At 43.1% G+C, this 19,768-nt stretch overlaps 1 protein-coding gene across 2 annotated transcripts in view; it reads right to left on the bottom strand.

Annotated features, from left to right (window-relative positions):
* Positions 1-19,768, bottom strand: part of SPSB4 (splA/ryanodine receptor domain and SOCS box containing 4) — a 334,027-nt gene that overhangs the window by 234,690 nt on the left and 79,569 nt on the right. The window lies entirely within an intron of this gene.

The raw sequence follows: 19,768 nt of genomic DNA, 5'->3' as shown, positions 1-19,768 counted from the left end.
TATTGACAGAAGAGGTTTTGGGATACTCTATCAGCTCTGCTTCCAAATCTCACTCTCATCTAATCCTTCAGTTAAATAAAGAAGAAAATGAAACAATATGTAAATATCTGTTTCTGACTTTGATGTTTGTTGTATAATTTAGGGTGCAAGAAGTATAATTAAAATGCTATGGGAAGAACCCATTACAAGCCCTTGGTCAGAATAAGAAATTCTACATGTTACTGAAGCAAGTCTGCAACTGTGGAAAAGCTACCAGTAGAACATGAAATTAATTCCTTGACCCTTAGGTAGTCAATGGTAGGATTTGGAAAATAAGGAGCATGCACTTGAAAGGGATAGTCAATTTCTTTATTAATCATATCGCTGCCACCAGATATCAGGTGTCTTGTTTTGATCTGAAGAAAAGTCAGTAGTTAATTAAAACAAATTTACCTCATTCACAGGCAGAAGCAAATGCTGTAACTTGCTTTAACACATTTCTATAGTGCAGAGCCCTGGAAAATTTAGTAAGAAACAAGTTCTGATGTATCACAGATTTCGCAGCAAAGGTAATGATGGCGACTTTTGCTCTAATGCATAAAAAGCAGTTTCCCAGCCCTAATTTGAGACATCATATTCCTTTCTCCATCCTCACCCTCACTCCACGAAGAGCAGCTCCTCCGAAGTGTGTGATTTCAAAGCACCCTCAATGAAGCGTAAATCCCATTTTTGAGAGACCAGCTGCCTTCCAAGGCCCCAATCCTGCAAACACTGTGTGTACACATTTCACTCTTCTCACATGTGTAAAGCTAAGCACATCCATGAGCATTTGCATTATCGGGGTCCAAGTTGTCAGTTAAAGAACAAGAGGGCTCTCATTGGTTTCATCCTCTGCAGAATGGCTTTCGCACCCCAGACCATCCCCTAAATAGGAGCCAAGTAGCTGAGTTTCTCTATGAACTAAAATAAAGATTAAGAAAAAATATGTATTTATAATGGAGAGTAAGATTTTCATCTGGTTTCTGGTTTGCAAAACTAATGGCCAGGTAAGAAAATAGTTTTTATTTCATTTATTTTATTAATTATTATTATTAAACACTAACTCTCCTGAATCCACGGGCAAAACGCTATGCAGATAGCTATTTATACACATTGAGTATGTCTATGGTGGAGAGCATAACAAATGTGCGATCCAGTAATCTAGCCATCAAGGACTCAACTGGGTTTCTCCTCCCTTGGTTTTCACACCTCAGCTGCTAGAACAGGGCCTCATCCTCCCTGATTGAACTAACCTCGTTATCTCTAGCTTGCTTCTTGCTTGCATATATATACCTGCCCCTGGAAATTTCCACTACTTGCATCCGACGAAGTGGGTATTCACCCACGAAAGCTCATGCTGCAAAACGTCTGTTAATCTATAAGGTGCCACAGGATTCTTTGCTGCATTTGAGGAGAAGGATCAGTGTTTCATATTTCTGCAAATGGTCCTTGTTTGTCCAAAATTAATTGCATTTGCTCATAATAAGCTAAATGCATATGACCAGATTCACCCTGATGCAAATCAGCATAGCTCTACTGAAGCCATTGGAGCAAGCTGAGGACCTGGTCCTTAGTGTCCTGTCAAACATGCTGTAGGGACCTTTTATATTTGACAATCTGTCCCTACTTGTAATTTGCTCTGACACTCTGATTACCTTCCCCATACCTGAAGAAGAGCTCTGTCCCTTCCATCAACAGAAGTTGTTCTAATAAAATATCTTACCTCACCTACCTGTCTCTCTCATACCCTGGGACCAACAGGGCTATAACACTGAGATAGAGTTACACAAATTAGCATGTGATAAGAGAAACCTCAATTTGCATAGTAACAAAGACTTTCTTCCAAAAGATGTTGAAAGCAATCAATACCCAATGAGATTTTATCAGAATCAACTATATGCAACTTACTCACATGCAGTCAGTGGAAGTGGTAAAGAAAACCCTTTACTAATGTGCATAAATATTCCTGTAAGAAAATGAATCAGAGGGGAAAAAAACAAGTAGCTAGCCAAATTCAATGTGAGACAAACACCTCTATGGCATGAAAGCTGATCTATAGTATAACAGGCAGGGCTGGCTCTAGGCACCACCAAACCAAGCACGTGCTTGGGGCGACACATTTTCAGGAGTGGCATTCTAGCCATCTTTTTTTTTTTTTTTTTGGTTAGAGCCGGCCCTGGCAGTAGCAGGGTGTCGTGGGGGGGAGGAGGCGCCCTGGGGCCGCTTCGGTTTGTGCCGCGGGGGAGCAGCACCCGTACCTTGTGGATGGGCCGTGCAGGCTCCGAGTGGGGGACACTCAGGCTGGGGGCCGCCTCACGGGTCACACGGAGCCGCCTGCAGGTGCTGCAGGGCGGCCGCACCCCAGCGCCACAGCCGGGGCTGGGCGAAGCAGCCCGAGCCGCCCAGGGACTGCAGCAGCAGCAGCGGGGCCATAGAGGCAGGGCACTGCCATGCGGGGCCCGCGTTCCGCTCTCCGGGGCTCTGCTCCCTCTGGGGCTACCCTGCCGGGGCGGTCCCCCAGCTCTGCCCTCCCGGGTCCCAGCCAGTTCTGGAAGTGGGAGCCCTGGCTGGAGGGACCCGGGGCTGAGGCGCAGCCCGGGAGCCCCGCTGCTTACCCCGACCCTGCTAGCGCCAGACCAGCTGGAGGCAAGGGGGGAGCAGGCGGAGTCAGCTCTGGTTGGGGGAAGCCCAGGGCTGGGACGGCAGGGGGTGCGGGTGGGGTGGGGAAGAGAGCCCAGTGCTGGGGAGGCAGAGGGTGTGGGTGGGGGAGGACACTGGTAGGGAGGGGGAGAGCTCAGGGCTGGGGTGGGGGGCAGCCAAAAATTTTTTTGCTTGGGGCGGCAAAAAACCTAGAGCCGGCCCTGATAACAGGAGGAGGAAGAAAGGCACTCGGCTGCCAAAAAAAACCAAACAACCACACACACAGGTACATAAGAAGAATAAATCATTGCAGTATCAGGCATCCCTGTGTGACGAGTGTTGTTAAATTATGAGTTTTTAATAGTGCCCAATAGTAGCTCAATGCACCATCACTAGGAACTGAGGTTATTGTTCTTTGTCAAGAAGACACTGTTGAAAAATGGTGGCTATTTAAATGGTGATCATTACATAAATATGAAATAGAAAAGCTGCTGTACTTGAAGGTTCTCTCTGATACAGAGAGAAAGGAGAAAGAAGAACTTTGACAATAAATACAGATTTCTAGGGAAATGGTGACACTAATCTGACAATCTAGCAGAAGCCCTGAGAGCTGGGTTAAGGAGGTAAGGAGAAAAAATATGATTAAGCCATGATGCAGGTAATATTTCCATATGCCATCTTTGAGCCAGCTAAAAGGAACATTTAAATAGTGCCTGACTTGACACAGGTATAAACAATACACTTTCCTTATATGTCTTTTTAACTTTATTTTCTATTCTATGCCAATGAATTGAATTAATCTAAGATAACGAAGTATCTAAAGAGGATCTTAAATTGGGGTCAAATTGGGCATCAGAACTCAGACATCAAAGGGAGATGAGTCATGAATTACGTAACAGTATAAGTCACTGTTTAAGCCAGTTTCAATTCCCTTCCGCAAACAGTTATGTCAAGAAGGAACATGTACATAGGGAGAGCCAAACAACAACTCGGTGCCAGATTCTGTTACACTTATCCTTTAAAAATTAAATAATTATTTTGTTTTTGTCCTACTAGCCAACAGGGGCTAACTACGACTGAGATAAGTTGATGTTCTCAATCAGGATCCTAGTGAATAAATCTCTACCTGCTGAAAAACACAGCAAGTTACTTTGTTGGCAGTCTCAGCAGAGAGGCGAATAATTTTTAAAAACATGAAGAATGAACTAGCCTCAACTCTGGATAGGACAGCTCCCATTTTTCTTTAAGGACACTGGTTGAAAAGTGGCAATAATTTAAGACATAATGGGTCAACTCCATTGGGCACAGCTTGTACTGCTAATGCCATACTGCAAATCTTTCTGGTGAACGGACATAGAATGTGGGTCTTCTTTCGTAAGCGCTAAATTCAGCTATTATTTCAAATTGTGGACCTGATTCTCCTGTCACTTTTACTGGTGTAAAATTAAGAGTAACTTCAATGAAGTCAATGGAGTCATGCTGGTGTAAATGTGAGGAAAAGCTAAGAGTATGTCTATTTTATAGCCCCAGAGCCGAAGCCCTATGAGCTCGAGTCAGCTGACCTGGGCCAGCTACAGATGTGCGGTGAGTCTTTTATCGCAGGGTAGACATATTCATAGGTATATATGGGGCCCCCATAACACTACTAGCTAAACATCTCCATCTTCAATGCATTTATCCTCACAACATCTCTGTGAAGCAGGGAAGTGCTGTTATCCCTATTTTACAAAAGGGAAAGAGGCACAAGAGACAAGTCCAGATTCACAAAGGGATGTAGCCACTCGGCTATTCTGGGGCAGGTCCCTCTCAATCTCTCCTGCTGAAGCTGTACCACTGTGTATTATCAAATACTTAAATATTAATTGGGCCAGAGAGAGAGAGAGAGAGAGAGAGAGAGAGAGACTATAGCCCAGTGGTTCAGGCATTCCCTGGGCAGTGGGAGACCCAAGTACAGGCAGAGGGAGGTACTGAACCCATGTCTATCACATCCTGGATCGGTGCTTTCATCACTGGGCTCAGAGTTATAAGCGGGTATCTCCCCGCACCTCCTCATTTTTTCATTTGTCTCTCTTCACTGTTTGGAATGTGGCAGGGCTGGAGCTAGGAAAGAAAAGCAGAGATCCCCAGCTTCAGCCTGGATTAGCCCTAAAAGACATTCTGTGCTGACAGATTACTACAGTTCTGTAACCTACTGGAACCATACACTATATAACTCATTTGTGCATATATGTTGCCTGCTTTAAACCTGTAAATAACTCACTCATTTCTTTTTCCTAGTTAATAAATCCTTAATTAGTTTACTATAGGATTGGCTATGAGTATTGTCTTTGGTGTGAGATTGCTTCCAGTCCAAAAACACCAGTCACTCATCCCAAGTCAATCTGAATCTTTTGTGATCTTTGGTGAATGGCAACTAACCATCACTAAGTCCAGCTTGCCTGGGTGGCAAGTAGATTGGAGTGTCCAAGGGAAATGTCTATGACTCCATGGTAAGACTGTTTTCATGCTTCAAGAGTTCATATTTGTCACGCTGCTGGCGAAATCTAATTATAGAACACACAAACAGTAGAGGTGTCCGCCCTGCTTTTTGACTGCCCATAAATGTGGAGCATGCTGATTATAAACAAAATGATGAAATATCAGTATTTATTTAAAAACAGTTTCCTGACTTAGTCTCCTCCTAACTGTATATCTTAAACACTTTTGTCACAAAAAAAGAGAATCAAACCCAACAGCCACGTTTAGAGGCAAAATCCCCATGTATAGCTCTAAAGGCCCAGCTCTGAAAAACTCTACCCATTAATAGCTGTCTCCTGCAAATGGACCCAAATTGGTGTGTCCTTATCCAGTATTAAATCAGTGAAACTATACACACCAGCAGAGGCTGCTTGCTTGAGTAAATACTGCAAGATTGGGCCCTAAAATGTCTTCTGATTTTGCTCTGAGACTTTTTCTACGCTCCCTATGAGCTAATAAGCATTGAGTCATTTCTAGTCTGGAAATTCATTACCAGCAACTTGGACCTACCAGGAATCATAGATTATTCTTCTCCTCCATTAACAGTGAAAGACAGGGCTAAAGAAGGGAAGCCAAACATTACTCCCTTTCTGTAATCCATGTAGCTATGAATGTTTTTGCTATTTCCCATCTTCTTTTCCTTTATTCAAATAAGAGAAAGAAATTAAGGGATAATCATCTGAATTTATGAAGCAGCTCCATGGATCCCCAACAGTTTATAGGAGGAAAACAACAAGTGTTTCATTGATTCTATAGTAAACAATCAATCAATAGTAATCTGTTTAGCACACACACAGAAATTATTTGAGAATACCTAAAACACTATAAAATCTTATTCATGGACTATGAAAACTAATTGAAAAAGCTGACAGCTAGCTAATGCCACCTTTGAAAAGGGGAAACTGTCCAACCCCAACACATGGAAGAGTTTGGACATTACTCAAGAAGCTGTCACTAGACCCTATGGATCTAGCAAATTGTCTCTCAGTATCCAAGCTTCCTCTCCAACTATTCCTACCAACTAACAAGATCCTGGATCCCCTCTTCTAATCAGGTAAGGACCACCAGTAATCATGCTGAAGGGTAATTTTCTCTTCACCATAGACAGTGAGAGGATATCTATTCTCTTCACAAAACAGTACTCTCATTTTAAAATTTTTTTAGTGAGGCTAATGGGAAAGTACTGTTTGGCCATCCTGACTTTCAGGCTGCAATCAGAGTTTTGATGGGCATTTTTTCCAGATCTCAGAGCTCAGTTCTGTCACCCAACTTGTTCAACATCTATATGAAGCCTCTGGGGAAAAAGCTGCCCAATAACCACAGAGTTCAATTCTGGAAGGCAGTGAGAATATTCAACACTCTCTGGCTTCAGTGGAAGGTCAGGATGCTCAGTACCTCACAGGATAAAGCCCCTTGGTGCCTAGCTGAGAAGCAAGTAGATTCAAGGCTGAAAGTGAGTCTGAAGAAGAAAACATTCCGAATATTTAGGTATAAGTTAATAATGAAAAACAGATTAATCTTCAGATTCTTTATCATTTAGTAAATGTAACAATTACACCTGAGGGAATTCTGCACCAAAAATTAAAAATGCTGGACCCAATATTTTAAAATTCTGCATATTTTATTTGTCAATATGATCACATCAGTTTCAATTATTTTGGTAATTTATTTCAAAGTACCTGTCAGCAAGTAGGTCTGTAACAATACAGACAACAAAAAAGACTCAGGAAACGATTTTTGACAAAGATTCCTTGCTAGGCATATTAATACAGCACTCTGAGTAATAATTCATTTAAACTACGTACAGAACCATATTTCCCACACCCCTAAGAAGCAGTGGAAAGGCTTGGGGGAGTCAGGGGTAAGGGAGGAGCTGAGGGAAAGGGAAGTAATTGCTGGGAAGGAGCCTGGGCCTGAACTTGAAGGGTTGGTGGGTGTGGATGGAAGAGGTATTTTTGGGTGATGGGGAGGGATTGTTAGGGAGCATTTCCCCCCGCCCCCAATGCAAACCCCTGGCTGACCCCTAGCCTCTCCCATTCAGTCAGGCACATCTGCCCCTGTCCCTATGTGTCCATGCAACCCTGTGTGTCCTTACACCTCCTGTCCACATATGTTCCTCCACCCCCACTCAGCCACTCCCCTGTCCTCATGTGGCCCTACACCCCCTCCTCCCTGTACCCATGTGTCCCTGCAACCCTGTGTGTCCTTGCACCCTGTCCCCAGGTGTCCCTGCAACCCTGTGTGTCCTTACACCTCCTGTCCACATACGTTCCTCCACCCCCACTCAGACACCCCTTCCCCCAGTCCCTGTGTGTTTGTGCCCCCACTCAGCCACTCCCCTGTCCCCATGTGGCCCTACACCCCCTCCTACACTGTCCCCATGTGGCCCTACACCCCCTCCTCCCTGTACCCATGTGTCCCTGCACCCATCAGCAAGCCCCCTCCCCTCATCTCCATGTGTCCCTGCACCTTCTGTCCCCATGTGTCTCTGTGCCTGCATTCAGCAATCCCCCTTCCCCCTGTAGCTCTGCCCCCTGCCCCCTTGCCCATGTGGCCCTGTGCTTCCACTCTCATTCAACCCCTCCCACAGGCTGTCCTCCCCCACTAGCTCTTATGAGCCTCTTTATGACCCCTCAGCAGCCCCACCCTGTCTGTCTCCCCATATCCCCTGTCTCTTGACCTGGCCTGACTGGCGCGATGAAGAAGGCAGGCTCTTTCTCCTTCCTATCATAGCTGGGGCTGGCCAGGAGCAGCTGCTCTGTTCTAGTGCCACAGCACCCTCTGGTGGACAAAAGGAAAAACCACAGCAACTTTTCAGCAGACGTTTTTTTCTGAACAAAAAAAAAATTTAAAAATATGCATGGCACATGAAATATGTGTGCGTGCAGTGGTGTAGAATTCCCCCAGGAGTAAACAATGGAATCAGTAAGTGCTACTCAAGTCATATCATGTGGTGTTTTGTAACTATTTCAGTACATTCTAAGCAATTTTCTGAATTCAAATTAAAACCAGGGAGTTCATTCTGTGGTTCATAAATCATTTATCTGAAAGAGGTTCTCTCTGTAAGACCCAAACACTGGTCTTGAAGAGTGGAGATGACACTTGCTGATAAGCAGATAGAAATTGTGCAATATCAGGAAATCAATCTGGAAAAAAGGTAGAATGGAAAGATTTCAAAAATAATACTGCTATTTTTTCCAGAGGGATTCATTTTTTAATAAATCCAAATTTTACAATTTAGTTTATTTTCTGATTGTAAGGTGAAATGCCACAAATACACATTAACACCCTACCCACCACCAGCACTACTGGATTAGACTTTACATGACTAATCATTGCTGAGACAGACTGTGTACTTATACCACTGGTATAAATACTAAGGATTTTAATAACCAATGCTCTCTCTATATGTATGTTCCATTCAGATACTGTTACTCCGTTTTGAGTGAGGCTGCATAGAGAGGGCCTGCTTCCATTTTCATGGTAATGGACCACTAAAGCTAGTGGTTAGGATCACTTGTCTTACAACAGAATGGGTAATTATTCTAGGCCAAATCCATCCCTGTTTATAATAGGCTGAATTTCCTATAAATGTAAAATCTTTGACCAGAAATGAAATAGGGCACTGGTGTGAATTGGAAGTGGGAAGCAAAGGAAGACCTTGGCCCTGTCCACAGTAGAGAAATAGTTCAAAATTTCCCACCATTGCTACTTTTGGTTCATCCCCTTTGGTGTTAGCAACATTGGAAGCTTTAATGTAATAGTGACTATAGCCTATTTACAAATACTGACATCTAACCCTATTCAGAATATGCCTATTCAACAGGTCTAAAACATTGGTGGCTGCCAACCTACACTAGGGCTTCCAAGGTAGTTCATGCCAGTGGAGATGAAACTGTATTAGTTATGTGGGAACATTTGTTTTAGGAGTACAAGTGTACATAGAGCCCAAGAAGATATTTTCTAATGTTCTTGCACATTTAGCAATCTGAGTCAGCTGAAGCTGCTATTGGGAAAAGGAATGTGTTTTATTTTATTAATGAATGGAACTCCCATAAAGGAAATTACCAACCTGTTCTGGAATTTGATGTAATTAAGAAGAATGCACCTAATTATAATGTCAGGATACATGTAAAACTTCTGGAACAAAATAAAAAAAAAGTTGTTGAAACTTTAACAGAACAGCCTTTCCCTCCAACAATATAAATACTGTACTAGTCCCACCAAAGCCCTTGCATAGCCAAAACCCAGAGACAAGGACAAGATGTTGCAACATCATATCCTAAAGGTAAATGGGTTTGGGCCCTGTTGGTCCAATGGATAAAGCTGATTCCAAAGGCAAAAGCCCTTCACCGAGAGTGCCCTGCCACCATATCTATGCAGTGGTAGCACAAGCATTTCAATTGGTCTCAACTGCTGACATGGTATGTGGGCAAGAGGCAGACTCATAGGACAGGGATCCAAACAATATAGGGTTTTGGAGATTAAAGCGAACAGCTGGAATTGCACCTGACACAAAACAGGAGGATAGTGCAGTTCCTGAAGAATTGATTTAACATGTTCTCTGCAGATGTGCATTGCACCATTTGTGGCTACTGAATGGTCTTCAAGAAGAGCTCTTTGTAGAAGGTATTACAACAATCCAATCAAAAAGTCACAAGGGCACAGATAACCACACAAGGTCCAAATAGGAAGAGAGACAGAGATGGTCTCATCTACATAATTAGATGCAGAATAGATGGAAGGTGTACTTTGGGCCACCATTGCAACCTGAGATTCCAGGAGCATTCAGGAGAGAAAATGTTCAGTCCTCGCCACCAAAACATGAAACTTTCTGGGGAAAAGGTTTGGAAAAACTCTTTCAGTAGCAGAAGGAGTAGTTCTCTCTCCTATGTTCTCCAGACCCTTCCGAAGCTTACCACCACCACCTCTGTCATGCCTGAGTTAAGTTCCAGCCCGATCATTCTCAACCAAGTTCTTAGTGCAGGTAAGCAGCTGGGAAAGCAGTAGCCAGGTAAAGAGGAAAATGAGACATGAAGTTGTGTGGCACCTGCAGCTTCATTATCTCCCGCAATGAAGAGGAGGGGTGGCAGAAGAGACTCCCACATGGAAAGTCTCTTGGAGGAAATGCTCTTGGGAGAAATTGCCATGCTTTAGGAATCTATGTAGAGGTGCAGAGCCTCACACAAGCAGCCAGGCCCAGGAGGATCTCAGGTGTACATAAATCTGACCCTCTAATCCAAGAGAGGGCTAGAGGCAGAAATTGGAGTGAACTCAGGTTTTTATTTTGTAAGCACAGCTTTGCCCAGGGCTTTTAAAACAAATTAAGAATAAAGGCAAACCCCAGGAAGAGGATGCATGTGTCTCAAATCCTCTATCTTGTGTGTTTCAGCACAAGATGCTTGGGGCTCACACCTATTTAAAGAGCTATTACAAGAAACCACACTCAGTTCTGAGAGAGAAAAGAACATAGCCATTCAAAAGTGAAACCCCATCTATGCTAGCTAGGGGCTGCTAGTCAACAGTATCAACAGCTGCTCACAGAGCTAAAAGAATCAGACCAGGCATCTGATCTTCATCTTTCACTAAGGTGATATCACAGACCTATGAGATCAGTGCAGTCTGAGTGCTTTATTCAGGCCTAAAGCCAGACTGAAAAGGGATCAAGGAAGTTTTAGGTCCCCAAAGCCACACAAGTTAATAATAAATGTTGTGGGAAGCAATCACAGCTGGATACAGGTCACTAGGGACTCTCTTAAAACAAACACCCGCAGCTCAAGCCCTCATCCAGAATTTCTAGGATCACTAAAAAGCTACCCTGGGTGCCCTTACTAGACAATACTTCCTCACTCGCAAGCACTGAGTCTGTATATGAAACAAGGAAAACTTTTAGGAGAAAAGGGAACACAGAATCAGCTTGGGAAAACACAGCAACAATATATCCGTATGAATGATAAAACACGTCCCCATTGCAATTTTGGCCGTAGTCTGTTATTCGGTTCCCCTTCCACCCATGTGAACATCTAATAAGCAAATGCTCCTTTACCACATCATTTCCCCATCCACTGAATCCCACTTATGGGCTGGTGTCAGTGGGTAGCATCATCCCAGACTACCTTGGTTGATTTGTCTACTGTCCTGAGGCTCCACCATCTAACCCAGCAATAGTGATTTCTGCTTTATTTAGTGGCTGAGTAGGAGGAGCTTCACCTGGGTTCATTCAACTCTGCTGCTGTCCTGTCTATCTGTTTCCCAGTGGCACCGGATCCTTGATGGAAAGAAACCAGTAGCATATAGCAGCGGTTCTCAACTTGGGGGCTGTAGCCCCTTGGGGGGCCTTGAGCCTTTTCAGGGGGGCCATGGGACTCCATGGCTGGAACCCAGAGCCCAAGGCTCAGTGCCCCCTGTCATAGGGCTGAAACGTTAAGCCTCGGTGCCCCCCACTGTGGGGCTGAAGCCAGGACCCCCGCCGCCCCTCACCATGGGGCTGAAGCCAGGAGCCGTGCGGCTGAAGCCCTGAGTGCTGGTTGCCCCTTCTCCCCGTAGTGCCAGAACAAAGCAGTCCAGAGGGCAGCGCCACCCCCCGACACTTCCTCCCCACCCCAGAGGCCCTGCCCCTTGTCCAGGTCAGAGGCGGGAAGCCAGAGTCAGCCAGTACGGGCAGTTGCTGCACTGGCTGGTGCCACAGAGCGGGCAGCCATGTCGTTCTGTCTCCTACTGTTGGTGCCTGGGGTTGCGGTTGCTCCTCAGCTCATGCAGCCAGTAAGAGCCGCTGAGGCAGGGGACCCGGCTCTGTGGCTGGCAGAGCCCTTGGGGAGCAGTGACCACAGGGGAGCCCTTCTGTCACACTGCCCCTAGTTCCCCGCCTCCCTGCACCCTGAGCTACCACCTTGTCCATACACAGCCACTAGTTACCCCCTTCCCTGCAACCTGAGCTACCCCCCTGCCCCCACACAGCCCCTAGCTACCCCATGCCTCCACCCTGAGCTACCCTGCTGCCTGCTCACAGCCCTATCTACCCCCTCCTTACCCTGATTGCACAGCTCCTAGTGACCCCTTACCTCCACCCTGAGCTACCCCCTGCCCTCACATAGGCCCTAGCAACCCTCTCCCTCCACTGTGAGTTATCCCCCCTGCCTGCACACAGCCCTAGCTACCCTACCCGCCCTGCCCGCACACAGCCCCTGGCTACCCCCTCCCTGTACCCTGAGCAGTTTTCAAACTTTTTGAGCTAAACCCCCACCACACACAACCCAGACAGGATGAGTAGTCTGCTGGAGTGAGTTAGGGAGTGGAGGTGGTGCTGTCTCCCTGGACCCTGCTGTGTGGAGCTGGCCCAACCTCGCTGACCCTTGCCACCCCTCCCCAAAAAATAGAAGTCAAAATATGCCTATGCCCGAGGACCCACCCCTGGCCCAGAGCCCCTAGTCTCCTCCCTCCCCTGCTGGGCCCCGGAGTTTTTATAGCATGTTGACGGGTGCCTCAGAAGGAAGAAGGTTGAGAACCTCTGGCATATAGGACTCTTGAGCCAAATCCTTGTCATAAAATAGGATCGCTTTTCTCCTCTCAGTTCAATTCCATTACCAAACCAAATCTGAGTTTGCATTCAGTTCTGGTGTATGATTAGTTGGGTACAGGTATGATGACTTAAAGTGTCACTGGATGAATTCTAGGTAGAAAGTTTATGCAAATTAAGCTCTCCGTAGCCTGTCACCAATAGATGGGGGAAGATAGCTCTTTCCCCTCTGAAGCTTCAGGCCTCTTACCATTTTATACTTATTTATTAATAAGTCATTCCTATTGCCAGTACCACCTATTATTGGCCTTTCCTTCATCTTCTTCTAGGAAGAGATATTGTGAAGATGGTGGCAAGGAAATATATGTCAGTACTAAGTTCTGCATTTATTATTATTAATACAAGTCTTGCACCTTAGCACTAAGTTGATTACTTAGGACTAGATTCTGCCACCCTTACTCACATAGAATAACACTTTGCCAGATGAACAGTCCCACTACAATGAATAGGGCTACTCACCAAGTAAGGTACTGTTCAACACGAGAAAGGGAGGCAGAATCTTTCCCTCAATGCAAATATCTCTGGAGCCAAAGCAAGAATATTTACCTCTTCCCCACAAATACTGTTTATATCTATGCCAATTAAAAATATTTTAGGAGCTATTTCTCTAATCATCCATTTGCCAAAAAGCATTGCTGAAATAGATGACAGAAGAAAATGATCTTCAGTCAGAATTATCCAGGGAATAATATATTTGTATACCTTCCTTCAAAACCCAGTTGTGCCACAGGAAATTAAACTGGCACCATCTAATTTCATGAAAATCCTTTCTGAATCACTTGGGGATAGCTCTCAGGAATTTTTCATTGTTATTCCAAGGTGGCATTGTCAATCAAAGATCAGCTAAAAAGTTTAGTCAAACGAGTCTGTGGCCAGAATGCTAGCAAATATCGACTCAGCTAGTTCTGATCCTTGAGGTATTGGAAAAAGGACACTGAAAACGGATTGCACTTCTAAAAAAGCATCACTGCCTTGTATTAGGTTTCATGAAGAGAGTCATTTTGGAGATGCCATACTGAAAAGGACGTTCCTTAGTGTTAGTTCCACTCTCTTCCCCTTTCTGATTTTCTTGGAATCTTAGCTTTGATGCCATTTTACTCTTCTTCATGTTTGATTGATTTCTGCCACTCAGCCACACACACAAATGTGTTTCTAGCAGAACTTTACGGAAATCCCCCAAATTGAATCTTGGCTTCAGTTTTGTTCTAATCAGGTTCCATTTCTGATAAGTGTATTTTTCCAGAAGCCCAAAGGAGGAGAGCCTTCTGTCAAGGCTCCTTCTCATGAGAGTGTGCGGTTTTTTTCTCCCTTGACAAGCAAACTTGTATTGGAGAAGAGGTTATTCTTTTAAATTCCTGTCAAACTGTGGTAGGTCCTGTTCCCTGAAGTTAACATTTACATATTTTCATTTTACAAAATTATCAGATTCAGCTTTTCTGACATGAATAAGATTCTTATTACTTATTGATAAGGCTATGTTTTTGTCACGGGTATTTTTAGTAAAAGTCATGGAGAGGTCACAGGCAGTAAACAAAAATTCATAGGCCCATTACCTGTCCATGACTTTTACTAAAAATACCCGCTGTGACTAAAACTTGGATGGAGGTGCTCTTGGGGGGGTGGTTCAGGGGCACTGCGGGTGCTGGGGGAGGTGACCTGGGACCCCCACAGGTGCTGGGGAAAGGAGGGAGGGTTGGCGGGACTGGCAGGGGCTCCCTATCTGGCTCCATGTCCCTGCAACTCCTAGACGGTGGAGGCAGGGGCTAGGGCAGGAGCTCCTCTGCTGCTTCCACCACAAGCGCCGGCTGCCACAGCTCCCATTGCTCCCACTGGCCGGAACCTGTGAGGGCAGGGCCTGAAGGCGCTGGCAGTGTGGAGACCCCTCCCCGCCCTTCCACCGCCTAGGTAAGCCCCCCCACCCGCCCTGCCCCAAATCCCTGCCCCTAGCCCTGAGCCATGACTTCCATGACAGACTCGCAGCCTTACTTATTGCCACTATTAAGCACTTCTGTTTTCTGAATCATCCTCAAATCTAACACAAAGAACTTTTCTTCATAGTTATATACCGTAATGTTTACAGTAGGACCAAATGAAGTGGAATGCATGATCTGAACTCCACACCAGCAATCTAAAAATTATTAACATGGTCAATGTGCGCGTAACTCGCTCTGTGCATCAAAGAACATTAATCCACAAGTAGTCAAAGTTGAATTCACTTAACTCTGGAAGCAATTTGAACACAGCACACAAATGCATACATGAGGCTTAATATTCTGATAGGACAATGAGTGCCTGAAGATGACCTAATTGCATGGATGAGGGAGAGCAGGATATTGCTAGTGTGTGGAAGGGATGTGTATAAGGCCTCATCTACATGGAGGAAATTGACTGACATAGCTATTCCAGTATACTGGAATAACTTTCCTCGGAGGGAACACTATTCCAGAATAAAAATCACTCCAGAGAAATTATTCTGGAACAAAGTTACTTTTATTCTGGAATCGTCTCCACATAGGAGCTATTCTGGAATAGTTTATTCCACAACAGCTGTTCTGATCATTTTCTCCGTGTGAACAAGGCCTATGTATGGGATGAGCACAGGCTTCAGTTTTTCCTTTTGCTGGCTTGGAATCCTTTCTGCTTTTGTTTTGAATGATCTAACCAATTTTGAGTCAGAGATCTGCCCTATAATTATAGAAATCTCTGAATATTGTAAGAAGTTATTTCTGGAATAAATAAATACATCTAAGGTTTAACAATTGTAAGACTGAGTACCTTAATGTATATATAACTTATAGAAGAGGTATCAGTTTTTGGTAGTCAACATTGCCAGAGTGTTCCCTGCTCAGTTGGCAGCTTTCTTTATTAAGACATACCCTGCACTTGGGCTTTTATACCCAGATATATGACCCCTGACCTCAGACTAAATGAACCCCAGAAAATGTAATTTTACACTCAGTTGGCCACTTTGTTTGGAAAAAATTTTTTGTTACTGGGTGAATTATAGATTGTTAGGGATTGTTTTTATTTCAGTGGGCTAATAAATTGTCTAAATGTGCATCTCAAGCAAGGAAACTGAGGGCTTGTACAAATACTTCATTTTGTTTAAATTGGGTTTACTCTACATTGGGACATTTTAGCAGAAATTTCCTATTGCTGTTACCATTAGCTTAGCTCCACTGGTGGTAGCAACTCTGGGGACTACAAGAGTAGGAAAGCTGCTGGAAATGCCTAATTTTAAATGTCTACTCTGAGTAGAGCTGGGCAGGAAATGGTTATTCTGTCCTGCAAATATTTCAAGGAGTTTGGAAATTTGTCCTATTCTGTATTTCGGGACAAAACTCTGACCTTTCAAAATATTCCACTGAAGAGAGAAAGAGACCCCATACCTCAGAATAACTAATAGATTAGAGTACTCATAGGATTGTAAGGGACCTACAGAGATCTTCTAGTCCAGTCCCCTACACTCAAGGCAGGACTAAATATTATCTAGACCATCCATTACAGGTGTTTGTCTAACCTGCTCTTAAAAATCTCCAATGACAGACATTCCACAACCTCACTAGGCAACTGATTCCAGTGCTTAACTTTTACTTTTCCCAATGTCCAACCTAGACCTCCCTTGCTGCAATTGCCCATAGCTTCTTGTCTTATCCTCAGAGGTTAAAGATAACAATTTTCTCTCTCCTCCTTGTGACAACCTTTTATGCACTTAAACTGTTACTATACCTCCCCCCTCCCCACTAAGTCTTTTCTTCTCCAGACTAAACAAAGACAATATTTTAAATCTTTCCTCATCTTGGTATCATCTGCAAACTTTATAAGTGTATTCTTTATGCCATTATTTAAATCACTGACGAAGACATTGAACAATACCAGACCTAGAACTGATCCCTATGGGACCCCACTTGATATGCCCTTCCAGCTTGAATTTGAACCACTGATAACTACTCTCTGTGAACAATTTTCCAACCCACCTTATAGTAGTTCTAGATTGTTTAAGAGAAGGTCAAGTGAGACAGTATCAAAAGCCTTACTAAAGTCAAGATATACCACATCTACTGCTTTCCCCCCATCCACAAGGCTTGTTACCCTGTCAAAGAAAGCTGTTAGGTTGGTTTGACATGATTTGTTCTTAACAAATCCACGCTGATTGTTATTTATCATCTTATTATCTTCTAGGTGTTTTCAAATTGATTGTTTAATTATTTGCTCTATTATCTTTCAGAGTACTGAAGTTTGACATGATTTGTTCTTAACAAATCCACGCTGATTGTTATTTATCATCTTATTATCTTCTAGGTGTTTTCAAATTGATTGTTTAATTATTTGCTCTATTATCTTTCAGAGTACTGAAGTTAAGTTGACTGGTCTGTAATTCCACAGTTTATTATTTATTCCTTATTCCCCCTTTATAGACTGACACTATATTTGCCCTTTTCCAGTCCTCCGGAATCTCTCCTGTCTTTAATAATGTTTCGAAGATAATTGCTAATGGCTCAGATATCTCCTCAGTCAGTTCCTTGAGTATTCTAGGATGTATTTCATCAGGCCCTGGTGACCTGAAGACATCTAACTTGTTTAAGTAATTTTTAACTTGTTCTTTCCCTACTTTAGCCTCAGATTCTACATAATTTTCACTGGTGTTCACTATGTTAGACTTCCAATCACTACTAAACATTTTTTTGATGAAAATTTAGCACTTCTGCCATTTTCTAATAGTGTTTTAACCTCCTCATTGAGTAATCGGCCTACCCTGCCCTAGGTGGTCTTCTTGCTTCCAATGCATTGGTATAATGTTTTCTTATTACCCTTTATCTCTAGCTAGTTTAATCCAATTTTGTCCCTTGGCCTGTCTAATTTTATCCATACATGCTTGAGTTGTCTGTTTATATTCATCCTTTGTAATTTAACATAGTTTCCACTTTTTTTAGGGTGACCAATGTAAACAAAATGCATAGTTAAATCTTAATCCCTTAACCCACTAATGCCACCCTTCTGAACAGAGAGCAACAAGCCTAATATGGTTTAAAAATTCATATTTTTGAATCCATTCATAATCACTACATTTTTGTTACATTTTCAATTTTTATTTTTAGTCTAAGTAAATAGTTTATTGTGAAATGTTAAGTAAGAAAAAATAGCCTAACAGGGTTGTTGTGTGTTTGATTTTTATATAACGGGGTTAAAAAAAAAGCTTCAGAAACCTCAGAAAAGCGTATTATTTTGTTTCAACGTAGAATAAACAAATGAACGTGTCCAGTTGAACATTGCAATCTAGGCATTGTAATCTATTCCCTTGTACATTCCTATAGATATTATAGCAAGTAACGTTACCTTAATATTTCAAATACTGAGGTATTTAATTTTCTAGGTCCGGCGCCAAAGTCTACTGAAATCAATGGGAGTCTTTCCACTGGCTGCAAGGGTCTGTATCAGGCCATAGGCACTATTTAAAGCAAACTGGTATTTTCCAAAGAAATCAAATGACATTTGAGAAGATGTCTAACATATTATCACTAATGCATTATCTATTTGTTAACAATTAAAGCATATTAGAAACTTGGTTCTTCAGTTTCACTTTGAAGGAACTTTGCAACACTTTCATTCAGACTATAGCCTGACAGTTCTATAGGGGAATCCACAAACAGTCACTGCAGAAAACTTAAAGCATTTTTTCCCTTTTTCCTTGTTTTATTTCCACCCACACATTTTTACATTATGCCAAAACCCAGTTTACTTTAAATTATCTATGCCATTAAAGAAAAAGAAAAAATAAACAAACCTAGTTCTTACAATTCTGTCTGAACTTTTACTCTAATTCCCAAACTTGCACGTCGAAGCGGGAAGCGGCGCGGGCTGAGGGAGAATACTGGCCGCCGCTCCCACCACCCCCATTGGCCTGGAGCAGCGAACCGCGACCAGTGTGAGCCGTGATCGGACATGGAAGATAAACAAACCGGCCTGGCCCAACAGGGGCTTTCCCTAAACAAGCAGCATCCCAAGTTTGGGAAACACTGCTCTAATTGATCTATTACATCTAAACTTTGAGTAGTGTTTATACATTCAAGGGTTTTTCAAAGCTAAAAGAACACACATTCCGATTAGATAAGACTGGGTGATGGTATGAGTCAGTTTCCATCTCTCCTGCTAGTACATTGTGTGTACAATGCAGTCTCTTAGTCACCAACCTGATTAGTGCATCTCTCTTCTCCCAAACCATCTTCTGCAGTTATACAGAAGACAGTGATGTGTACAGGTTCCCCACCAATCAATTAATGATTAAACACCCACAGTAATTTATGTGGTCAAGTCAAGCCAATAATGGATTTTTTTGGTAATATATTGGGAGGAAATGGCTACATGGCACTACAAAGTTAATTGTAGACAGTACATTTGTATTCCTTTGATTTTTAATAATTCAATTCATCTAGATTGTTTTTTTGCCACAGGAAGGGATTGAGAGGGCCAATGAAAAGCAAGAATGTCAGTATTAAAACAAACCAAACAAAGGCTGACATGTTGAAAAGGCCATCTGGCTCCTGTTCCCCTTATGTTCCAGCATGAGTTCTTATAAAAATGTCACCATCTCCAGCACTGATATTCTGTTTATATGAACACACACACTTAGTGATTTCAAATACATAAATGAAGTGTTACTTATGCAAAGACATGTGAGGTAATCTTTCCTAAATCCTCTTTGACTTTTGAAACTCAGACCTCACTGACAAGCTCTGTAGAATGTTTCATCTTCTATATGACGACTCCTCAAAAGAACCGCCTTCTTCTGAATTAGGTCAGGTCCTTAACAAGGATGTGTTACCACCCCAGAACTCTTCAATACAGACACAAATATATATATTTCACCAGACACTACTGTGACAGGGTCAGGTCAGATGGCTACAGGAGAGTGATAGAAGGCAGATATATTAGCACCAGGTTAAGTAGGTCCCCTTTCCCTGGGTAAGATAACAGGGAAGGTTCCAGAACAATCAGGAACTTTCTGGAAACAATTAA

The sequence above is a fragment of the Mauremys reevesii genome, linkage group 9 (assembly GCF_016161935.1).
Source record: "Mauremys reevesii isolate NIE-2019 linkage group 9, ASM1616193v1, whole genome shotgun sequence".
Classification (NCBI taxonomy): Eukaryota; Metazoa; Chordata; order Testudines; family Geoemydidae; genus Mauremys; species Mauremys reevesii.
The sequence above is the reverse complement of the archived record's forward strand: the minus strand, read 5'-3'. Positions and strand labels throughout refer to the sequence as shown.